The 23,515-nt window shown below is 42.8% G+C and overlaps 1 pseudogene; it reads left to right on the top strand.

Moving 5' to 3' along the window:
- Positions 1–23,515, top strand: part of LOC132567343 (FRAS1-related extracellular matrix protein 1-like) — a 323,692-nt pseudogene that overhangs the window by 87,062 nt on the left and 213,115 nt on the right.

The following is a 23,515-nucleotide window of genomic DNA, read 5'->3' as shown; positions in this document are numbered from 1 at the left end:
GCGAGGAGAATGATGCAAGCTGATGTGATGGCTGAGGACTCCTCCCTATTAAACAGTCAGACACAGACATCTATAGAAGCATTATAGTATTGGCCATTTTATTCTCAATTCCTTTCCTAACAATCCCTAACACAGAGTTTGATTTTTTCCTCCACTTCAGAACACTGGGTGGACACTTTCATTGAGCTGACCACTATGACCCCAAGATCTTTTTCTCTCAGTCTCAGCAAGTTCAGACCCCATTAAACTATCCTTAAGATTAGGATTTTTTGTCCCAATGAGCATCACCTTACACTTAGCAACAATGAATTCCATTTGCCACATTGTCACCCACTCACCCAGGTTGTGGAAATCCTGTGGACCAGCTTCTTTCCTTCCTTAAGCAGAGTTTTTGAATTACTTAAATGGTAGTGGGAGCTGCTGCAGCAGCTCTTCTTCTTGAAATGTTGGGGCAGTGTGCGGAAACCATTCAATAATGTGCAGTAGATTCCACAATGGTATATCGCAGTGGCAGTAATGGCTAGAGATGGGGAAGTCATGTACCACTGTATCTGAAATCTTTATGGCTGCATTCCAAATTTGACACTGTCTCTCTTTGTTGCACATCCTTATTCTCTTCTATCATGTATGGCAGAGAGAGAGAGAGAGAGAGAGGAAGAGGAGGAGGAGAAGAAGAAGAAGAAAAAGAATGAAGTTAAGATCTATTCAGGGTTTTTTGTAGAAAACGCCCTGCAGGAACTCATTTGCATATTAGGCCACATCCCCTGATGCCAAGCCAGCCAGAACTGTGTCCCTGCGCATCCCTGCTCAAAAAAAGCCCTGGGTCTACTCCAAATGATCAGGAAGTAAACTATGGATTCTGATAAGGACAGAAAAAATTGTGATGGGGGCACAGAGATCACTGCATTCTGGTGGGTTTCAACCCACTCTGGAAAAACAAGAGAGCCCTTGTTGCAGAGAGAATGAAAGTTATTCTTTGTCTTAGAGATTTTGGGCAAGCAAGGTAGCAGTATGGCACAGTTATACTCCAAAGATCCCCGTTTCAGAAAGGAAAAGGTTTTTTTAAAAGCTCTCCTTCTGTATCTTTGAATCTAAGCAACATTGGAGCAAGGGTGGTTGTAGAGCCTAGGGCTGGATCTAGGGAGGGGTGGAAGAGGCACTTGCCCCGGGCACCAGAGGGAGGGGGCACCAAATTGGACATAGAGTCCATTCTATTCTATGGGCCCATAAGATAGAATAAGCCCAGAAGAGGGTGTCATTTTTAATTCCCCCCCCCCTCTCAAAAAACATGTAAATCTAGTCCTGGTAGAGCCTCCTAAGCATTTGTTTCTTTAGTTTACTATCATCACCTTGGTTATCCCAAGTTGTAATAGCTCTAATCCTAATTCCCTCTAATTCAATAAATTGGGAAAGGGTTCTTTTACATACCTCTTACCAAACCGGAAATCTTTCCTTCTATGGGTGGAAAGATAAACAGTGGGGGCAAAAAACAAAACTGTCCCTTGCTGTGGTATCAGTGGCAAAACCCCTTCCAGCTTCTTTGATCCACTTATTTGGGTAGAACATGAATGTCAAAATTCTGTGGAGTGGGACCATGAAGTTGCATACATCTCTGTTTGAGATATACTATGTTGAGCCATTAACACTTTAACCACTGCACCATATAGGCTCTCTTTTTTATTTGAAAGCCATGTTAAAAACAGATTCTAGAGGGGCTGTAGCAAATGTAAATATATACGCTAGTGCAGATATTGTTGATTGTGCCACATGGACTTCTCAGACTATTCGGCCCTGCCCTGGCCAGGCCACAAAGCAGCTACGCGCTGCGGGGCCGTCCTTTGCCTCCCCGAAAGGATCAAGAGGCTGTAACACTTCCTGGGCATCCGGGGAATGGTGGGGGCAGAGCGTCGGGGCTATAGCCAAGCCAACGCAGTTGCTTGAAGCACTCGGCCAGGTCGGAGCACAGCGTGTGTCCGAGGCTGGGAGCGTTGGGCGTGGTGGCGGTTGTTTCTTGGGTGAGGTGCGGCAGTGGTTTTGGGCGGCGTTGAGTGATGGGGGACAGTTGAGTGCGGCGCGAAGCAGCTGACACAGGTGGCTTGTGCCATGGGAAGACGGATAGCGCCATTGGTTTCCAGGGGCGGTTGGTAGCTGCCAGTGGGGCAGTGGGCCCTCTGGAGAGGGTGGGCAGGACCTTTGGGTGTTGGGCATTGTCCCTGGGTGTGGGGGCAGTCAAGTTGGGGATTTGGCAGTAGGCCCTTGGCTGTGAGTGCTTTGGTGCTGGGCCTCACACATACACCCCTCCTCCCCCCCTTCCATCATCATCACAGGGAGACCTGGGGGGCTGTTCAGGGATGGGTGAGGGAATTTGACCACCTCTCCATCCCCACCCCCCATCCCAGCCCACTTCTAGTTGGTGCAGGTGGCCTGACTTAGGGGGTAATGGGACCTAAGAAGGGGCAAGGCCCTTCTAATGGCAAACAGCCTGCTAAAGGCCCTAAGAAGCAGGTCCACACGGTAGCTTCGGGGGACAAGATGGAGGATAAGGGCCATATGCGGCAGGCTATAATCAATCACTTGGGGGCCTTGGAGAAGGAGAGGGGTGCGGCTGGGACACCTTCAGTCTGGGCTGGGCGTCACAGAGCCTCGGGGCGGACGAGAACCTTCACATTTGAAAGGGAGGTACTGGCGAGACTTTCTGCACTACAGGAGGCCAGTGGATCAGGGGCTGCACCCGACCGAAGCCTGGAGGCCGGGACGAGCAAGGACGTGATGCCGAGCGACAATAGTGAGGAGCAGGAGGTGGCTGACAAACGTCAACAACCGGTCCAACCAGTGGCGGTGGCGGTTACACCATCGGTGGCTGCAGGTAAAATGTCATTGCCACAACACTATCAGGTGTGGCCATGGGGCCCATTGGGCCATGGCGTATTGCCTGGGCCCTCTGGAACAGCTCAGGTTACAACACCAGTGGAACAAGGGGGGCAATGGGTATTCCCGGCCCAACCCAGTTCGGCATGGGCTATGGGGTGTTCCACTATGGAGCAGGTCCAGGGTAACACGATGGCTAGGGGCAGTCGCCCGCCATCTTGGGGATGGCTGAGTCCTCCCAGGGGACTTCCGCACCTCTGGCATTTGTAGGGGTTCTCCCGTGGGGAGAGCACATGTGGATGTCCCAGCCTGGTGGGTGGCTTAGTGCCCAATGGAACGCATGGGGCTATCCCCCCGAATTCCTATGGTTCAGTTCCTTTCCAGGCCCTCCCCTTCGGGGATACTGCACTGCCCTTAGGGGATCATTTGACTCCCGCGACGTGGGACAAAATTTTGAGGGGGGAATACATTGATATATTCAGTCTCCTTTATAGAGAGATAGAGAAAAAGAATAAGGAAGAAATGGATGAAAAGGAGAAGGAGAAGCTTAAGCGTAGAAGGATGGATCAGACCTGGGCCAACTGGCTGCCTGGTTTCCTTATATATGTGGGTGTCATCACCAGGGTGCAGCCATGTAGGGCTGCGCCTTTGTTTCAGTATTGTGACATTGTTTACAGGGCATATACTGACTTTGCAAGTGCTGCCTGGTTACAATATGATGAGGCCTTTAGGATGAGGGCAGCAATTAACCCTGCACTGCCATGGGATCAAATCAACCAGTAGCTGTGGCTGCAGCTGATGTCATCGGCAAAACCCAATCCGAGAGATAGGGCCAGCAGTGGTCACTTAGTTCATAAACAGTCAGGTACCTCTGCAGCCCGCTCGGCAGCGGGCCAGTCGTTTCAACCCCGGTTGCTATGCTGGGAGTTCACATCCCAGGGTGTGTGCTCGCGAAAAGCATGCAAATTTAAACATGAGTGCCCATTATGCAGCAGGTCCCGCGCTTTTTCAGCCTGCAGCAAAGCCAGGCAAAAAGGGGGGGTGAAGCACCCTGGGGAAGGCGGTAATTCTCAGACGCATGGTAAGGGGTCCCAGTCCCATTTGACTGAAAGTTCTTAAGCGTTTCCTGGAGGGTTATCCCAGGATCGTTGACAGAGGATACTTATGGGAGGGGTTCACCTTGGGGTTCCGCATCCCATTTCAGGGGCCTAGGGCGCTCTGTCGGGCTTCCAACCTGCGATCCATTGTAGGGCTTGAGCATGTGGTTAGGGCCAAGATAGCTAAGGAATGCGTGGAAGGGCGAGTCATCGGGCCTTTTGATGCTTTTCTGCCATAAGGGTGGGTCCCCGCTTACTAAATATCAGTTTTGGGCTGTCACAGCGAGGGCACTAGATAAGCTGGGGTTGAGTAGGTTTAAGTTTGGTACCCACTCCTTTCAGATTGGTGCCACATCAACAGCAGTGTCAATGGACTATCCGGAACCGGCTATCCAACGGGTTGGCCATTGGTGTTTAGCTGCTTACCAAACATATGTGTGCCCCCTGGTGTTTCCCTGAGGAGGTTAGGGGCAAGTTGTTAGTTTTATGCCCGATTTCAAGTTATTTTGGTTGACTGTTTTCTCCTTCCAGGTGCTGTGTCTCGTCAGGAGAGACTGCGGATCCTCATCTACGGGCACAGCATGGAATTTTGGGCTGCCCATTATGCCAGGAGATCTCCAGTCGGTTCCCAGTTGGGACTGAGCGAGTGGACTCTGGTCGAGTGGCAGAGGCACCGAGGTCTAAGGTGGACAGGGCTCCTGCCATTGTTGTTTTCAGGAAGGGCTGTACCTCCGCCTCACATACTCGTCATCCACCTTAGTGGGAATGACTTGGGGCTGATGAAAGGAAAGGCCCTTTCCTTACAGGCGGTGGTGGATCTTCATGCCATCGTGAGGAGGTGGCCCGGAGTCCGCCTAATTTGGTCTGCCAGTTTGCCGTGAAGAGTCTGGCGTGCCGCCTGGGACCCAGCGGGTATTGAGTGGGCCAGACGGAAAGCAAATCGGGCCCTGCAGAAAGCCTTAGAAGGGGGTCTGGGTACCTTCCTTCATCACCCGGGAATTAGGGTGGATAAGGGAGAGCTGTACCAACCAGATGTAGTCCATCTATCGGATGCGGGTAACCGGGCCTTTTTGAGCAACCTGCGGCAAGGGCTTCAGGTGGCACTAGGCCACCCGTGGGGCGCGAATGCCTAAGCAGAGGCTTGGCATTGGCGGTGGCAGAAGGAGTAAGGGGTTACTGACCTTGCAGGTGAGCACCCAGGCCTCTGCACCTGTTTAGTACAGGCGATCCACAGGAACGGCAGATGGGCTTTAAGGCTCAATGCTGTGTAATGCGGATCGTATTTATGCCTCCCCCAGGATTCGCCTCCTTCTGGTGATTGAGGCTGGAGTAATGGGGGAGGGTAGTTTTGGCCTGGCCAGCCCAGCATTAGCCATATTAATATGGATCATGCTGGGGGCAGGGTGGCTTGCCCATGATTGGACAAGGAGGGGTTGGAGGATGACCCCAGGGCTTGTTCAACTGCAGGTTGCCATTGCCGCGTTTTTTGTGTTAGTTCAATAAAGTGGCCCGTTTACCCAATATACAGTGTCAGCCTCTTTATTCCAACTGGGGATGGGGCAATGATGATCTGCTAACTTTATCTTTGCAGATATATTTAGTCCTTCAGTGAAGTAGCAATTCACTAGTGCACTAACATTTGAATGCCTTTTTGCTTAAGCAACTTTCATTTTGCTTAATTTAAGTTAAAGGTTTAATCATCTTTTAAGCATTTTCGCCTAATGGCTACAAGGTAGCATGGATGTTTTATAGATGTGAACAGTATATTACACTATAGTCAGCGCTAAAGAAACATGCCTAAGGAAGTATCTTCAATTTTTCACGTTGTATCTGAAAATCATCCAGTCAGCATCTTTAGCTTCTGATGAACCTTTAATTAAAATATTGCATGCACAATTCATCCTGAGCTAAGCACTTTGAATCCCGTTAATTTAAGTTGCAACAATTAACTATATCTTTAAACCTTTGCTTCATAAATGAACGGGACATAAAGAGTCCTTTAAATGAATGCCATTCTACCTTACAAGATACTCTTCAATTCTTACATTTGTTTTAAATAAAAAAAAAGCAGCACAGACTGGGTTTATAGGTACTCCTGGAATCCAATCTATGCTGCTGTATTTTTTTTTCTTTGTATATGGAGACTGTTCCTTATCAGCTGGCTTCCCATGTTTTCTGGACATGCTTTATCCCTCTTTTGCTCAGTTCCTTGTGATTCATGCCTTTGCTTGCTTCCTCCTTCGGTTATTCAGCCAAGACTTCTTAGCAAGATATCCATCAAGTAGAGGACATATGTATGGAAACATGTGCAAGAGGTGGGTCAGTTCATTATTTTCAGCATTGTGGTCCTGCTTCCCTAAATCTTTTCCTTATCTTCATTGCTTCTCCAGACTGAAGCTGTGCAGACCATCTCTACTACTACTCAATAGACTTCAAGAGATTATTCTAAACAAAACAGCCTGGAGCATAATGGAGCCTCCATTGGTTTTTCTTTCAAATTGGAAATGACCTCATTTGCATTTTACTGTTCTATTCCTTGCCTAAATATCATGATCATGGCTACAAGGACAGGAACATTGCTGCTGCATTTGTCTCCTGAACTCTAGCTATTTGTCCTAAGAATTTTAAGCACAGCCAATTTTACACAAATATTCAGAGAAAGAGCTCTGTTCTGAGAATACATTTTTCCAAACTGTTGTTAAATAATATATCTCTGTCTTGAGAACCACATCAGAACATGTCAGAACAATACAGGGACCTTGGTGTGCTCTTATTTTTCAAAACTGTGCTCTGTGAGATCCCTGGTGGTGCTCTTTTCCTGGAGTTGGTTGTTTTGTGTTTTTATTTCCAATGACTAGCTGTTCTCATAAATGGGAGAGAATTAACTCCTTAACTGATAAAATTCAATAACTGCACGTAATCAGGTTCTTTAGGAAAACATTTTGCTTGCACATACTATGGTCTAGCCTTCAAATTACAGGGAAATATCATGGTGGAGCACTGCCTTATGGACTGGATGGCAGCCAAGAGCAGACAGAGCCAAGCCCAAGCAACTCTGCCAGTGCCTCAGCGGCAACTTGGCTCAGACCCATCAGGGATAATGATTATCTGTGTCAGATGACCAATTGCCTCCTGTCACACTGCCACTAGTTTGTGGGAGGAGGCCATGGGTGAACCAATCCCCATATTTGGCAACACTGAACTGACTGGCCCTTCAGCATTCATTTTTACTGCCGTAGGGGCTACTCAGGTTTGCTTTTTCCAGGGCCATTGACATATTCTAGTCCATATCTGGAGGTATATAATTGCACATTACACAAAACATTATTTGTCACTTTCCTTCAGAAGTTTCCTTCTAATGCTGTGCAGGCTACAAGAGTTCTTTCTAAAACACATGTTATAATAGTGCACTTGTTATTTACTGTCAGGATCCTTACTCTCTCTTGTCATGGTTTTCTTTGTGCTGTTATCTTGCTATGCAGAATGTTGTGCTTTTGTGTAGGTTATTGGACTGCCCCCCTGTGGAGACGATACCAACTGCCTGGGAATGTGGGAGCCTTCCTTATACCATCTGACGAAGAATGACTTTTGTTTCTCAAGAGATAAGAGGCTGGGATCTTGGTGACTTGTGTTGGAAATAGTTAGACCTTTGAAGGGGGGAGAAAGGGGGGAAAGACCATGCTTTTTAGAATTACTTAATGATGTTTTTGCTTGTTGTCTTCATTTCATGCAATGTCTCCCTAACAGAGAGGACTGCACTTGCAACATTTTAATAAAGCTTTCCTGTGTCTTCATAGCTGATATCTACTTGACTGTTATCTGGCAAAACCTCACATATACATGCAAGCAGCTTTCTCCTTCCCCCATGTTTATTTTATTGTTTAAAGAATTTTATTAATAACATATGGTAACATTATCCATTAATAACTTTTTTTTGTCTTCCCCATATGCTATTTTCTAAATCCCCCTCCCTTTGTTACTTGACTCCCGCCGATGTTATAAACTTAAAATGTTAAACCTTAAAGGTACCCTTAAACCATATGAACCATATAAGCCTAGATTCATGTTCTTCTTTTTTCTAATACTTAATTATTATTAAAAAATTGTCCAATGTCCTTTTATTTTCCATTGTTTTTCTACATAACCTCTAAACTTTTCCCACTCCTTTCTATAAACTTCCAAATCATAGTCTCTTAAGATTCTTGTTAGTTTATCCACCTCATTCCATGTTATTACTTTTGTAATTCAATCCCATTTTTCTGGTATTTTTTCTTGCTTCCACAACTGCGCATACAATGTCCTAGCTGCTGAAAGGAAGTACCAAATCAAAGTTCTATCTTCTTTTGGAAATGTTTCCATTTGTAATCCCAACAGAAATGTTTCGTCTACTTAAATTCATATCCCAAGATCTTAGAAATTTCTTGTTGAATCATCTGCCAATACTTTTTTGCTCTTTCACAAGTCCACCACATATGGTAGAAAGAACCTTCATGTTTTTTACATTTCCAACATCTATCTGGCATCTTATTGTTCATCTTTGTCAACTTTTTAGGGGTCATATACCATCTGTACATCATTTTAAAACAGTTCTCTTTAATACTCTGACATGTTGAAAGTTTCATAGAGTTCTTCCAAAGATATTCCCATGTATCCATCTGTATTTCTTTATTTACATTGATTGCCCATTTAATCATTTGAGATTTTACTACTTCATCTTCCGTAGACCATTTTAAGAGTAACATATATTTTTGAAATTAATTTTTCATTATCTCCAAGCAGAACGTTATCCATTTCTGTTTGCTCTCATCTTATTCCTTCAGCTTTAATATCATTTTCCACCAGGCTCTTTATTTGTTGCATTTGAAACCAATCATATTTGTTATTCAACTCCTATGCAGATTTCAATTCTATTTTACTACTTTGTATTTTTAATAGTTGATTGTATGACAACCCTCTTTCTTCATCAGTCTTAGCTGTTATTTTTATCACTTCTTCTGGCACTATCCATAATGGCTTTCTCTCATCACCATACTTCTTATACTTCATCCATGTATTTAACATATTATTTCTTATATAATGGTGAAAGAAAAAAACATCCATTTTTTTCTTCCCATAGTACATGTAAGCATGCTAGCCGAATTTATTTCCATGACCTTCCAACAATAAAAGTTTTTTATTTGACAGCGTCACCCAATCTTTTATCCATACTAAGCAAACTGCATCATGATATATTCTTAAATCTGGTAGCTGGAATCCTCCTCTCTCTTTAGCATCTGTTAAAATTTTCATTTTAATCCTTGGTTTCTTCCCAGCCCATACAAATTCTGAAATCTTCCTTTGCCATTTATTGAATTTTTTACTATCTTTCACAATCGGAATAGTTTGAAACAAATACATTATTCTTGGCAAAATGTTCATCTTAATTGCAGCTATTCTACCCAACAATGTCAAATTAAGTTTATTCCATTTCATCAAGTCTTCATCCATCTTATGTCATAGCTTTTCATAGTTATTTTTAAACAAATCAATATTCTTCATTGTTATCTCCAAGCCCAAATATTTTACTTTGGAAGCAACTTCATATCCCGTCAGTCTCTGCAATTCCTTTGTTTGTTTGCTTGTATATTTTTAGATAAAAGTTTTGATTTTTCTTTATTAACATAAAATCCCGCCAATTCACCATATTCTTGTATCTTAGTTAACAACAAAGGTGTTACTTGTACAGGATTTTCAGTTATAAACATTATGTCATCAGCAAATGCTCTATATATGTAAATAGATCCTCTGATTTTTAACCCTTCTATTTCTTTATCATCTTGTACTTGTATCAGTAAAATTTCGAGAGTCATAATAAACAACAGTGGTGAAAGCGGGCAACCTTGTCTTGTACCTTTACTAATCATCATATTATCTCTAAGGTCTGCATTTATACACAACTTTGCCCTCTGTTCCGTATATATTGCTTTTATCATTCTTATAAAGTGCTCTCCAAGTTCTATCTTCTCCATAACTGCAAACATAAAGTCCGAGTTCAAATTATCAAAAGCTTTCTCTGCATCCGCAAAGAATAATGCAACTTCCTTTTCTGGATGTTTTTCATAATATTCTACAATATTAACAACTGTTCTTATATTATCTCTTATTTGCATTTAGGGAGAAATCCTGCTGGATCTTCCTTTATAAAGTTCATCAAATATTGTTTAAGTTGTTCTGCCAGGATTCTTGTGTATATCTTATAATCGATATTTAATAATGAAATTGGTCTATAGTTCTGTACAGTCGTGACATCATCTTCTTTAGGTATCAATGAAATTACAGCTTCTTTCCAGGTATTTGGTATTTTCCCTTTTATTCTTATCATATTCATCAATTTTTGTAGTTTTGGTACTAATTCTTCTTTAAAAATTTTAAAAAATTTAGCCGCATATCCATCTGGCCCAGGCACCTTACCAATTTTCATTGCATTAATTGCTGCTTCAATTTCAATTTTTTCAATTGGATAATTCAAAATTTTCTTCATATTTTCCGTTACGGGTGCTATTTTAACATTTTGCAAGTACTCTTCAATCTTTTCTTTTTTTATTTTCACACCCTTAAATAAGTTGGCATAATACTTAAAACATTCTCTTTTTATTCCTTCTTGATCTACTATCTTTCTTCCACCAGTCACAATTTTACTAATAGTTTTACTTTCTCTCTTTTTCTTCAATTGCCAAGCTAAATACTTTCCAAGCTTATTTGAACCCTCAAAAGATTTCTGTTGCAATTTTTTCAAATTCCATTCAATTTCTTTGTTCAGCAAATGTCTCATTTGAGTTTGTAATATAGTAATCTCCCTTATAATTTTCTTTTTCCCTGGCCTTTTTCTCAGTTCCCCTTCTTTTTTCTTTATTTCATTTTGAATGTCCAGCATCTGTTTTTCTTTTGCCCTCTTGTCTTTATTATTCAAAGTAATCAATATTCCTCTCATTACTGCTTCATAAGCATCCCATACCATCTGAAATTCTATATCTTCTTTACCATTTATTTGGAAGAAAGCTTTAGTTTCGTTTTCTAGAGATGTCACTATTTCTTTATTCTGCAGTAAATCTTCATTTAATCTCCATCTTCTTGATTTTTTTTTTTTGCAATTTTGTAATCCGTAATATTGGGTTATGATCAGCACTTATCTTTGGTAAAATCTCTACTTTTTTTAGTTATGAGGCCCAAATCTTTAGTACCCCATAACATGTCAATTCTGGAATAAGTGTTATGTCTCGCTGAAAAAAAAGTATAGTCTCTTATTTCCGCATTGAATTTTCTCCAGATATCTTCCAAATTTTCTTGTTTAACCAGTTCAAAAATAGATTTTGGCAGTTTTCCTTCCTTGTTGTTACTTTTTTGTCCAGACCTATCCATTTTGTTCTGTATTGTTCCATTAAAGTCTCCCATCATCAATATCTGGTCATAAGTCACTTCATCAAGCTGTTGGGTAATGTCTTTGAAAAAAGCATCTTTTGCGCCTTTTGGTGCATACAGTCCCAATAACAACGTTTTCTTTGCATTTATCATTATCTCTACCACCACATATCTTCCATCCTTGTCTTTAAATATCAATTTTGGCTCTAATTGTTGATTCATATAAAAATCACGCCCCTTTTCTTTTGTTCCACCAATGAAAAAAAATCCAATCCTAATTGTTTATTCCATAAATATTTGTAGTCCTTTTGTTGTATATGGATTTCTTACAATTTTGCTTTTTAATCCAATGAAATGTTGCTTTCCTTTTTTGCAGTGAATTTAGTCCATTTACATTCCAAGATAATTTGTAATACATTATGGTGCAAAGTCTTTATTCTGTTCATAGAAACTACACAGCTCATGTGCATTCATAATTGTAATCCTTCTTCCATGTAGCTCAAAACTCAAACCTGCAGGTATTATCCATCTGTATCTTGTTCCATTAACATGCAGTTTCTCTGTCAGTTTCTTATAAGATTTCCTGTCATTTATCACTTATCTTGGCAACTCTTTCATTATTCTAACTCTACTCTCTCCTACTGTCAGAATCTTTTGAAAACTTTGGTTCAAGATTTTTCCTACCATTTCTTTTGTCATAAATCTTATGACTACATCTCTTGGCAGTTTTTTGTTCTTGGCATATGATGAGTTGACTCTATACATAAAGTCAAACATATTTCTAGTCCCTTCAGGATCTTCCTCCAAGAAGTCAGCAATTATTTTCACAACATATCCCTTTAAGTCAGTTCCTTCCTCCTCAGGTACTCCTCTCAGACAAATTTGGGTTTCCATCAGTCTGCAGTCATGGATTGTCACCTTCTCTTGCAGCTTTAACAAGGTAGAAGCATGCACTTTAACTTTCTACTCTACATCCTGGACTTTTTCCTTAACCACTACCACCTCATTTTTAAAGTCTTCCATTTCCTTTTTAAGGTCTCCAATGTCTTTTTTAAGTTCTTTTTTACAAGCCGTTAACATCTTTTCAACTCCTTTCATTATCCTAGCTTCCATTGCTTCTAGTTGGTCTTGCATTTTTTCCAAGGAAAGAGCTCTTGCATGTGTTACTTTTGATTCTGACATTAAAATAATCCATGAAAATTTATGCATCTAAAAAATCGAAATCCAAATATCAGATTCAATAGCTTAATACTTGCCCTTCTAAATGAGCCTAATTTCGCTGTTCTTTGATCTTCCTAGGCTCAAACATTAATTTTAAAAGTTTTATTTTTTTTTTCAAAATGGCGAACGCAATTTCTCTATAGTAAAAAATCCTAGTGTAGGCCTTCTTCTTGTTTGTCTCTCTTCTCTTATTACTTCCTTCTTTGCTAGGAATGAAATCACGTTTTCAATGGTATCCAAATCTCGCGATCTTTGTTAGTCTCTCTTCCCTTATTACTTCCTACTTTGCAAGGCACCAAGTCCCATTCTCAATTATATTCAAATCTCACGATCTTTGATGTACTTCCTGTTTTGCTTGTAGGGAATGCAAAGCGGTGACAATGATACATTCTTCAGTGACCACAAGTAATCCAAACAATAACTTCTTTCCCAGTTTTTAGCAATATCCTTCTTTTAACAAAGTCCAAAATTCAATCTTTCTTTTCTTCTTCCCCTCTCTCTAAATTATCCTTCCCACCTTCCAAAATTATTTTATTTGCTTTAAAAAAGTTCCAGAGCGAAAGATTGTAATCGGTACCTCTCCGCTGATATCCAGCTTAACATCAATCTTTCCAACTATCAGATGTTCACCAGTCCCAAAGAAGATTAGGATCTTTCCAAGCTTATGCCAATTGAATGGCTCTGAAAGCCTCTGTAGATGAAAATGCCACTCTTCTCCAGGGGCCCCTCAAAGCCTCAAAAGAGCCTTCAACGGAGCTCTCTATCAGCCAAGGTAAACCTCCTCTGAGTTCTTGTGCGTATCTTGGACAAATCTCTAGCTGAGAGATGTAGGTAGAAGACCAGAAAGAGCCTTTTCCTACCCCGAACAGAGGCTTCAGTCTGTCCTCGTTAAAGAGACAGGTCAGCTCGCCATTTCCCTAATCCTGGAAGTCCCCCCGTGTTTATTTTATTTACTTCTATTAGGGTTGATACTGTTGAATACATACCTATTGACCTGGACAGGACATGACACTGTTGTTTCATGGCTAGTGCACTACAACTAGTTGTTTACCATAAATGACAAATTTGGCTATTTATAGCACTCACTTCTTGAGGCTGCTTGTGAATCCAGTTTTTTATTATTTATACTTTATTAAGTTTTTTTCATAAAGCATATCACAGACATTCATTCCATCGAACGAACAAAGGCACTCATCCTACACCCTGTGCACCACCATCATGTATTCTCCTAATCTAAACTGCCTGTAACTTGATCGATTTAATTAGATGCCGGCATGCCAATTCCCCAGCCCATGCGTCCCTGGACAGGCAAATCCCAGATTTCAAGGTGCGGAGCGTTGAGTATTAGATGCTTCTAAAAAAGCCGACCAAATATCTTCAAATTGTTGTTGTTGACATTGCCAGTGATATGCTATCCTTTCTTGCACAGCCAAGACATACATTCCCTCGAGCCAAGTAGTAATCGTGCCAGTGAAGTCTTCATGCCACTGCCACAGGATAAGCCGCTTTGCAATCATCGCACGTGCCGCCCATCTTCACTGCCAACGAGTCAATGGCCAGGGCGATGGGAAATAGTTCAATAATATCTGCTTGGCAGAGATAAACTGGTCAATGTTGAGTACCTGTTTCATCCATTGAGTGATCCCATCCCAAAAATTATGTAGCGACGGGCATTTCCACAGCATGTGAACCAGGCCCGCCTCTGGACGTAGACATCGCCAACAGGCCGAAGATTCAGCCAAACCATGCTTATAAAGGCAGAGAGGAGTCCAGTAAATCCTGAACACAAGCTTTTGTTGAATTAAAATCAAACGAAGATCTTTTGAGCAATGCCGGAGACCACTGCAAATGGCTGCCCATTGAAAAGGGTAAATAGGGCAGTTGATTTCCTCGCTCCATTGACATCGCAAGTCTTCCATAGAGTATTGCGAGTCTTTTTTCAGACATGAATATAAAACGCGGACTGGCTTATTTTGTTCTATAGCCTGTTCTAGGGTCTGCAGGAGAGGTGGGGCATCCAGAACTGCCAAGGCATCTATGCCGAAAGAAGTAGACAGTGAGTGCTTCAGTTGCTGGAATTGCAGCCATTGATTAGCTGGTAACCCAAAGGCACTTTGTAGATCTTCAAAAGAGAGAAATGCATCCTCATTGCTATCTTTAAGCTGATTGAGAGTTAAGCGACCCCTCTGTGCCCACGGCTTCCAGATCACCGGCCGTCCCCCTATCTTCACTTCAGGATTGCCCCAAAGGGTCATCCGACTATGGATGTAGTTTTCAAATCCGTAGGAATCACGCAAATATTGCCATGTTTGTCTTGTCGCCCAGATCGATGGAAGAGCCAACTCTCCCTGATGGTATGTAGACCCGAGTGCATTCCATGTCGAAAAAGGAGTAAGAACAGCAGTTTCCAAGTTCATCCAGGGAGATTCAACCAGATAATTAGGTGGAGCCCATCGCTGAATACCAGCTAGCAAATATGCCCGATGGTATAGGCATAAGTTTGGCAGGCCAAATCCAAGTTGGTCAAATGGTAACTGTAACCGTGCGCACGACAGCCGAGGGGATTTCCCCTCCCACAGGAAATTCATTAATATTGAGTTGATTTTCGAAACCACTTCTGTGGTATGTATTGATGGATACCACACAACATGTAAAAAAAACAGGGATAGATGATCATCTTCAGAGCATTTATTTTACCCCAAAGCGACAAGGGGAAAGCGGACCATCGCTCCGGCTGTATTTTCCTTATTACTTTGTTTAAGTTTAACGATATCAGCATCTTAGGCTGTTTAGGAATAAGGATACCCATGTACATAATAAAAGCCTCTTGAACTGAGAACTGCCCAATATCTCCCACCAGTGCCACTTTGCCCCCGATCTGTAAAATTTCTGATTTTTGTCAATTAATTTTATAACCGGACAAACTACTGAAGTAATTTGCCAGTTGAATAATCGCTGGTATCGATATTTCCGGCTGTGTAATGGTGAGCATGGCGTCGTCAGCATATAACAAAATCTTAAATATCTGTGATTGGTAACACATGGCATGGATATTGTCATTCAGATGAACTGCCCTAGCGAATGGTTCCAAACAAAGATCAAAGAGAAGAGGGGATAGCGGGCACCCCTGTCTGGTGCCGCACCGAAGGTTAATTGACGTCGAAAGGTGACCATTCACCCGCACCCTTGACATAGCGGACTTGTAGATCAGGCATGTCCAGTAAAGAAAATCTTTTGGGAAACCCATATGTTTCAATACCATCTGCAAGAAAGATCTATCAACCCGATCGAAGGCCTTCTCTGCGTCTAGAGAAATAAGAAGGGCGACATCATCTTTCTGAGCGTGGATCGCGGTCAAGTCCGTGATAAGCCGAATATTGTCTGCACCAGAACGTCCTTGGATAAAACCGGTTTGGGAAGGGTCGACCACCGAGGCGATGACCCTTTGAAGACGCTTAGCCAATATTGCCGTCAGAATCTTGTGTCGATATTTAGAAGTGATATAGAGCGATAACTGGCGCAGAGATGTGGGTCTTTTCCAGGCTTCCGAATTAAAGTAATTCAAGCTTCATTAAAATAGCTTGATGGCATACCCTGATCAAAAATCGCTTGGTATGTAGCCAACAACTTCGGAGCAAGTTTATCTGCAAACCGGATATACCACATCGGAGAGAACCCGCCAGGGCCCGGCGAAGAGATGGTTTTAAGTCCGTGGATCGCCTCGTTCACTTCCTCAAGTCTCAGTGGGGCCCCCAAAAGTTCTTTTGCTTCCTCACACAACTGTGGAAGACTCAGAGAACACAAAAAAGATTCCTGGACTGACGGGTCCACCGAAGTATGTCCCTGATATAAGGTCTGGTAGAATTGACAGAAGCATTCAGCAATCTCGACAGAAGAGACGTGAGGCTTGTCATATTGATCCACAATTTGAGCGATCCATCTCTGCTCTTGCAGGGCTTTAAGCTTGGATGCCAAAACCCTGCCTTGTCTCTTTCTGAATTCCCATTGCTGTTGTTTGATGTGTGCATAAGCAAGTTCAACCTTGTTTGACCTAAGCATATTGAGTTGAAAATTTATTTGTTGAATCTGCCTAAATTGCATCTCTGAAGGACTTTGGAACTGTGTGTCTCATAGGGCCCAAAGTCTGGACTCAAGATTCATCTCAGTGCAGCGTTTTTCCTTTTGTTTTGCAGCAGAATAGGCGATGATTATTCCCCTTATCGTTGTTTTAAAAGCCTCCCATACAGTCAAATAATGTTGAACGGAACCCTCATTAGTGGCAAAAAAAATGTTGAATTTCTGTTTCCATTTGTACACAAAAACCTCATCGTTTACTAAAGAGTTATTAAAATACCACGATGGAGACGTATCTATGCGTAACAAGTTGTCCACTTCCATAAGCACCATGTGATGGTCAGAAAAAGTGGAGGGATGGATTGCCGATGAACGCACACATCTGAGTATGGATTTAGACACCAATAAGTAATCTAGTCTTGCAAGGATCTGGTGGATGTGAGAGCAAAAGGTGTAGGCTTTCAAGTCTTTATGTTGCTACCTCCATACGTCCACCATCCCAAATTCCTTCATCAGGGCCAACACGGCCAACCATGATCTCAAGGATCGTTCAGTTGCACCCATGTGGTCCATCTTGCCATCCAGAGTGGTATTGAAATCACCACCTAAAATAATATTATCATAGTCCAAGTTCTCAAGTATAGCAGCCACTTTGTTAAAAGTATGAGGATTGTCGTTATTCAAACCATAGATGTTAATCAGGGCCGTCCTCACCCCCTGGGCTTCCCCTAACAGCACAATATAACGTCCTTGAGGGTCGAGAAACTCCAAGATCTTTGCCCACCTCAGCTTAGCCCGGATAATTATGGCTACTCCACGAGCATTTCGTTCGAAGCCCGCCAAAAACACCTAGTCACCGCGATACTTTGCCAACCAACCAGCTTTGTCTTCAAGAATGTGGGTCTCTTGCAGCATAACAATATCAGCAGCTCGTATCTCGCGTACACCAAGGATCATGGCTCTTTTTGGGGGGACATGGAGGCCACGTGCATTAAATGTCAAAACCTAAAACGGCATCCTGCGCCTTGGTCCGGGGGCACCCGGCCGGGGGTTGACAGCCAGGCATCAAGTGGAAAGTAAGAACAGGCATGTTACACCCTATAGTGAAACCCACCACATAATACACTCCGAACCCCAAGGAGCGTATAACCCCCACCCAATCTTCCTGGCTTCCAATAGGTCACAGGGTTCTTAGCAGAGCCCGAGCAGCATAAACCTGCACTTGCTACATTGGGTACTAAGTCCAAACACACACACACACACACACAAAGAATTAAAGAAAACACACTGGAGTCTATATAGCTATGATGCATAAATTATGGACATGGCAAGACCAATATGTCGCATAGACTGTCACCCTTGCAAGCACATGCCTAATCAAGCACTCCATCAGTCGAGACCCTGATCCCCAGCCCATCAAACAAAAACTCACACACCCCTGCCCCTTCCAGCCCACTTGTTAAAATAATAATAGTCAGACACAACACTGAATACACCTCAGCCTCAGGATAACCGATATACAATGAATAAGTGCTGTGTAGGTCAGTCCAAGCAACAAAACTTAAACTAATAATGAATTCTCCGGAGTAGCTGCAGTGATTCAATAAGTGCCAGTTATCTTAATGCAATCTTAATGCAACTGGAGTTTATTGGGCAAGGGGGGTAGAGAAGAGGGGCAAAACGGCTCACTCCAGAAAAAAAGGGAGAAAAAAAAAATTCTGGGTAGCGAGGCAAGGCGGCACGGGGAGGCCTCCCAAAAAAGAAAGCGGTTAACTATGAGTAATAGATCAGAGGGCAAACAGACCCAGCCGCATAGAAAAAGTGGATTACATTGCATTGGGATGGAACAGTCTAAGAGGAGAAAGCCGGGACCCCCTTGCAACCAAGAAAAAAAAAAACTAAATGCAAAAAAAAAAAGAGACTGAGCAAATGGCTGCAAATTAAAGCGACCTTCCAGTGTAAGTTTTTTTCCTTGCAGCAGCAAACATCTACGGCCCAAGCATAATTAAGTCTCCATGGACCTTGCATTCCCTCCCTGTGACGTTGATGAGTTCACAGCAGCTGGTAGTTGTAAAGTTCTCAGAAATTCTTCCTCATTCTGAGGGGAGTAGAATACGTTACGTTCCCATTGCTGAATCACGACCAAAGTTACGTTTCCCTTGCTGAATCATGACCAGGGAGCTGCAACACTGTTTGAGTAAAGAAAAAGAAAAAAGAAAAGCACTCTTATCTGCTCATATAGCCCAAAAGTTGTAACTGCCTCTTGGAGCTCGAGTTACACGCGTCTGCTCACAGCATCCCACGCGACCGGAAGCTGCTTGTGAATCCAGTTACATTTCTTGTATACAGATATCTTGAGGTTACAAGCACACATGGGATAATGTACACAGTATGAGATGCAAGATCCAAAGATATAAGCTCTAAACATGACAGAAAGTTATAACGTATATCTACAAGGATCATGTGTGGGATTCTGCAAGGAAACTAGGTGATTTAGTAGCAAAATTGTCAATATAATGCCAAAGACATTTATTTGCTTATATTTTCAGAATCTTCTTCCAAGCCTCCAACAGTAGAAGAGACTGTAACATAGATAACTGTAATACAATCTCTGTAGGACAAGTCTTGGATTTTGTCTCTACATGTTGCTGTGAGAATTCTCTACTTAGCATTCAGCACATTTCAGGATGCATTCAGACATCCTTGGATATTCAGCTATAGCAGTAATTTACCAACTTATTTGGCTTATTTAACACATTTAAACTTGCACAAGTTTCAGAAAGCTTTTACATTGGTGAGATGTGAAGTTTTCCCATCTGCAGTGCTGGAGGGCAGGTTCAAAAGAGTCCCTAGGTGCCAGAGAATGTGTCAGTGTAACTCTGGGGAACTAGAAACTATTGAACATGTTACTTAGGTGTAACTGGTACAAAAGAGTTCAAGATAAATATATCACACCCCTGTAGAAGCTATGGTAGGTAGGTCAGATTCAGAATACTGTAATCGATTATTGACTGATGAAAGCTGGTCTACTGTGGCAAAATTGTAAGTAGCTTCTTACAGCATCAGGAAAAGTTGGTTAATTCTGTAATAATAACTTGTGTTATTGTTTTATTTTTTCTCTCCTATTTAATTGGATTTTAATATAATTTTAATGTAATTGATATCCTTGCAAGAGACCTGTGTGTGTGTATATGTAATTTTGTACTTAATATGCTCCCAGTATTTTATATTTCTGTAAGTGGCTCGATGCCGCAATAAATCTTGACCGACTAGACAATTGGTTGTGAATGATTGCTAGAATGCCACGATAAAGAAATATTTTGCAATGTATAGAGCCAATTCTGTAGTTACTGTTCTCTTGCCTGATTGGTTTCTATATGAACATCATTGTTTTTTTACACCAAGTACTGAAATCAACTTAATTACAAACAAAATTTGTGGCAGGGAATGAGCTTTCAAGAGTCATTGTTCATTTAGAATCACAGAATCTGGAAGGGACTTCCAGGGTCATCTAGCCCAAAGCCTTGCACAATGCAGGAAATTCACAAATACCTCCCCCCCACCATGTCCAGTGAATCCTGCTCAATGTCCAGAAGATGGTAAAAAAAAAAAACCCTTACCAAACTGGTCTGGAAAAAATGTTTCTTGACCCGCCCCCCCCAATGGAAACTGGCATTTCCTTGGGTGTGCAAGAAAGGGCCATGAGAACTAAGCACTGATGCAACCCTTTCTGCTGCCCTCCCTCATAATCTGCCTAAATTCACAGAATCAGCATTGCTGAGAGATGGCCATCTAGCCTCTGTTTAAAAACCTCCAAAGAAGGAGAGCCCTCCACCTCTGAGAAAGCCTGTTTCACTAAGGAACCACTCTGCCAGGTGATTACCAGAGCACTGCCAAATAAAAAAGGTAGCCCTAAAGACACTGAGGGGGGGCTCCCTTAAGCTAGCCTGTGTGTCCCTAGAAGGTCCCAAGGTGGAGACCAGGAAAGTTCCATACTGGAAGGCTGGGTGGCATAAGATGTGGCAAACCTCCGATTGACCTCCCCCCACTTCACCTTCAATGGATGCAATGGAAAAATACTGAAATGTGCCTATGTGACCAGATAATCCCTTCAATGTCTCCCTTCTCCCCATGACTCATCTTCACCCTGCCTTTTGTCAATATACCATTGTATTGCCATCTCTTTGTTTCCTGGGAATGTCAAGATTAAATTGTCACCTAAACTGCCCTTCCTGAGTGGCCATACAGGGGCAATTCTTTTGTTTTACCTCTGGACACCCATTGTAATGTCCTGATAAGGCCATAATCACCTATCTGTTGATGCGCCTGTGTTTAGCGAGAGTGGTCTTAGGTGACGCAAAGAATGAAGGCTTGCACACAGCAGTGGTAAAACTACTATATACAATTTATTTACACCTCCACTCTCCAAACCGACAGAATGCTCCGCTGCAACTCCACCATACATAACCCACACACAGTAAAGTGTCTCTGTACATTTATACAATTCATCTCCCCAGGTGACCAATCAGCTTGCTGTTGAGTCATGCTGACATTGTCCAGGCTGATGCAATCTGGCAAGCAGCCACCTCCTGTCACCTAGATGATCTATCTGAAAGATCAGTTACTTTCACTTTCCCAGCATGTGCTTAGAAAGTGCATTGTCTTTCCATAATACTGACACTATCACCCCACCATCAAGCCCCCATGATGAAACTTCCCCCTCCCAACCCTATAACTGTCCAGGTCCGGAGTAATAGGGTGTGCATTCTGTATGGCACCCTTGACAGTTTGCATTCCCTGGTAAGCCCTTTTATTGGGTCCTTTTAGAGGCAAATCACACTGGCCGTGCTTGCTTCCATTTTATCTTTCTCCAGTTTTCACAGACATCCCAAGCTTCAGGAAAAGGTAGTATTGCCCTGTGTGTCCTCTCTTTATTTCTGCTATCTTCTCACTCCTTTATTTGTTAGGTCTTGTGTGTATGCCTTATAAATTATGTGTATACAGAGTGATCGCATTGCAACACCTACGTTATTCTAGTAAAACATTTTAAATTGCACTTATGTGTGGAGTGATTTTCTAAAGCATCTGACCTCTGTATTATTGACAAAAGATCTCAGATTAAAAGCTCTTATTGGGTGTTCCTGCTAATTTCCTCATCCAAAAGGAAACCCAAAAGCATTTTCAGTAACACAGTAACACAGGAAGTTCTGCCTGATGTTTAGTTTTAAATTATTTTGATTTAATTTCAATCCATTGATTCTGGACCAACCTTCTGGGGCAACTGAAAATAACTCCATGCCATCCTCTATATGACAGATCATCAAGTACTTGAACATGGTTATCATTAGGGATGTGCAAAAAAAATGGAATTAATCAGATTAGGAAATATATGGGGCCAAAAAAATTTGAGATATATGGCTATTTCCAATTATACGGCCCCATTATACCCTATGGGCCATTGAAATCAAAGGCAAAATAGGATATAATTGGAAGCCGCCTGGAGGAGAGAGGGTTAGAGGAAGAGCCCCCAAATTTGTAGGGGACCTGCGGGGGACTCTCCCCTATGAACCCCCCCAAGTCCCAAAAAGATTGGGCCAGGGGTTCCCATTCCAGGGGCACCCAAAGAGAGTGCCCCTATCCCACCATTATACCCTACGGGTCATTGAATTCTCGGGCAACATAGGGCATAATCAGAGGCTACTGGGGGGTAGAGGGTTTGAGTTAGAGCCCCCAGAACTGCATGGAACCCACAGGGGACTCTCCCCTACAAAACCCTCAAGTTCCAAAAAGGATGAGGGCAGCAATTAACCCTGCGCTGCCATGGGATCAAATCAACCAGCAGCTGTGGCTGCAACTGATGTCACCAGCAAAACCCAATCCGGGAGACAGGGCCGGCAGTGGTCACTTAGTTCATAAACAGTCAAGTACCTCTGTAGCCCACTCGGCAGCGGGCCAGTTGGTTCACATCCCAGGGTGTGTGCTCGTGAAAAGCGTGCAAATTTAAACATGAGTGCCTGTTATGCGGCAGGTCCCACGCTTTTTCAGCCTGCAGCAAAGCCAGGCAAAAGGGGGAGGGTGAAGCGCCCTGGGGGAGGTGGTAATTCCCAAAAAATATTGGGTCAGGGGGTTCCTGTCTTTGGGATTCCCAAAGGCCCATTGCCACCAATGCTGAGGAAAGCCCAATTAGCCACTTCCTCCACGATAATTGCTGTGGGGAAAGTGGCTCTGGCCAGAGGGGGGTTTGAGGGAGAGGCCCCAAAACTGCAGGGCAGCTTCAGGGGACACCCCCGCATGCAACCCCCCTGGCCCAAAAACAATGCACGCATCTGTGGCACCCCAAAAGGAACGCTGTTCCCAACAGTGATACAAAACCAATTAGAGTCACTTCCCCCATTGTGGCTCTGGGGAGGTTTTGAGAAGAGCCCTCCAAACTGCTGTGCAGCTTCAGGGCACTGTCCCACACAAAACAAAACAAAAAAAATTGGACCAGGGAGTCCAATTCCTGGGGCACCCAAAGTAAAACCTAACTTCACATCAGAGAATCTCTATAGGACCCAAATGCACTATACCCATCTATCTACTCTATGAACTCTGCTTGCCTGGAACCAATATAAACCCAGTTACCAACTTCACTGCCACACAAAATACAATCTGTTCATGGTCTGCTCTGCAGACCTGGCTGCAGCAAACTCAGATGCCAGCTCTCCAGCCCTGCTCCAAACAACGCGGGGAGAGCCGGCCAAGCACAACAGGCATGCTGGTTCTGGGTCTCTCACCCAGATGCCAGCTTCCCTGCCACAAAATGTGCAATCTACAGATGCCAGCTCTCCAGCCCTGCCCCAAACAACGCAGGGAGA

This window comes from Heteronotia binoei, chromosome 2 (assembly GCF_032191835.1).
Source record: "Heteronotia binoei isolate CCM8104 ecotype False Entrance Well chromosome 2, APGP_CSIRO_Hbin_v1, whole genome shotgun sequence".
Lineage (NCBI taxonomy): Eukaryota > Metazoa > Chordata > Lepidosauria > Squamata > Gekkonidae > Heteronotia > Heteronotia binoei.
Note: the sequence above shows the minus strand (reverse complement) of the source record. Positions and strands in the feature narration are given on the sequence as shown.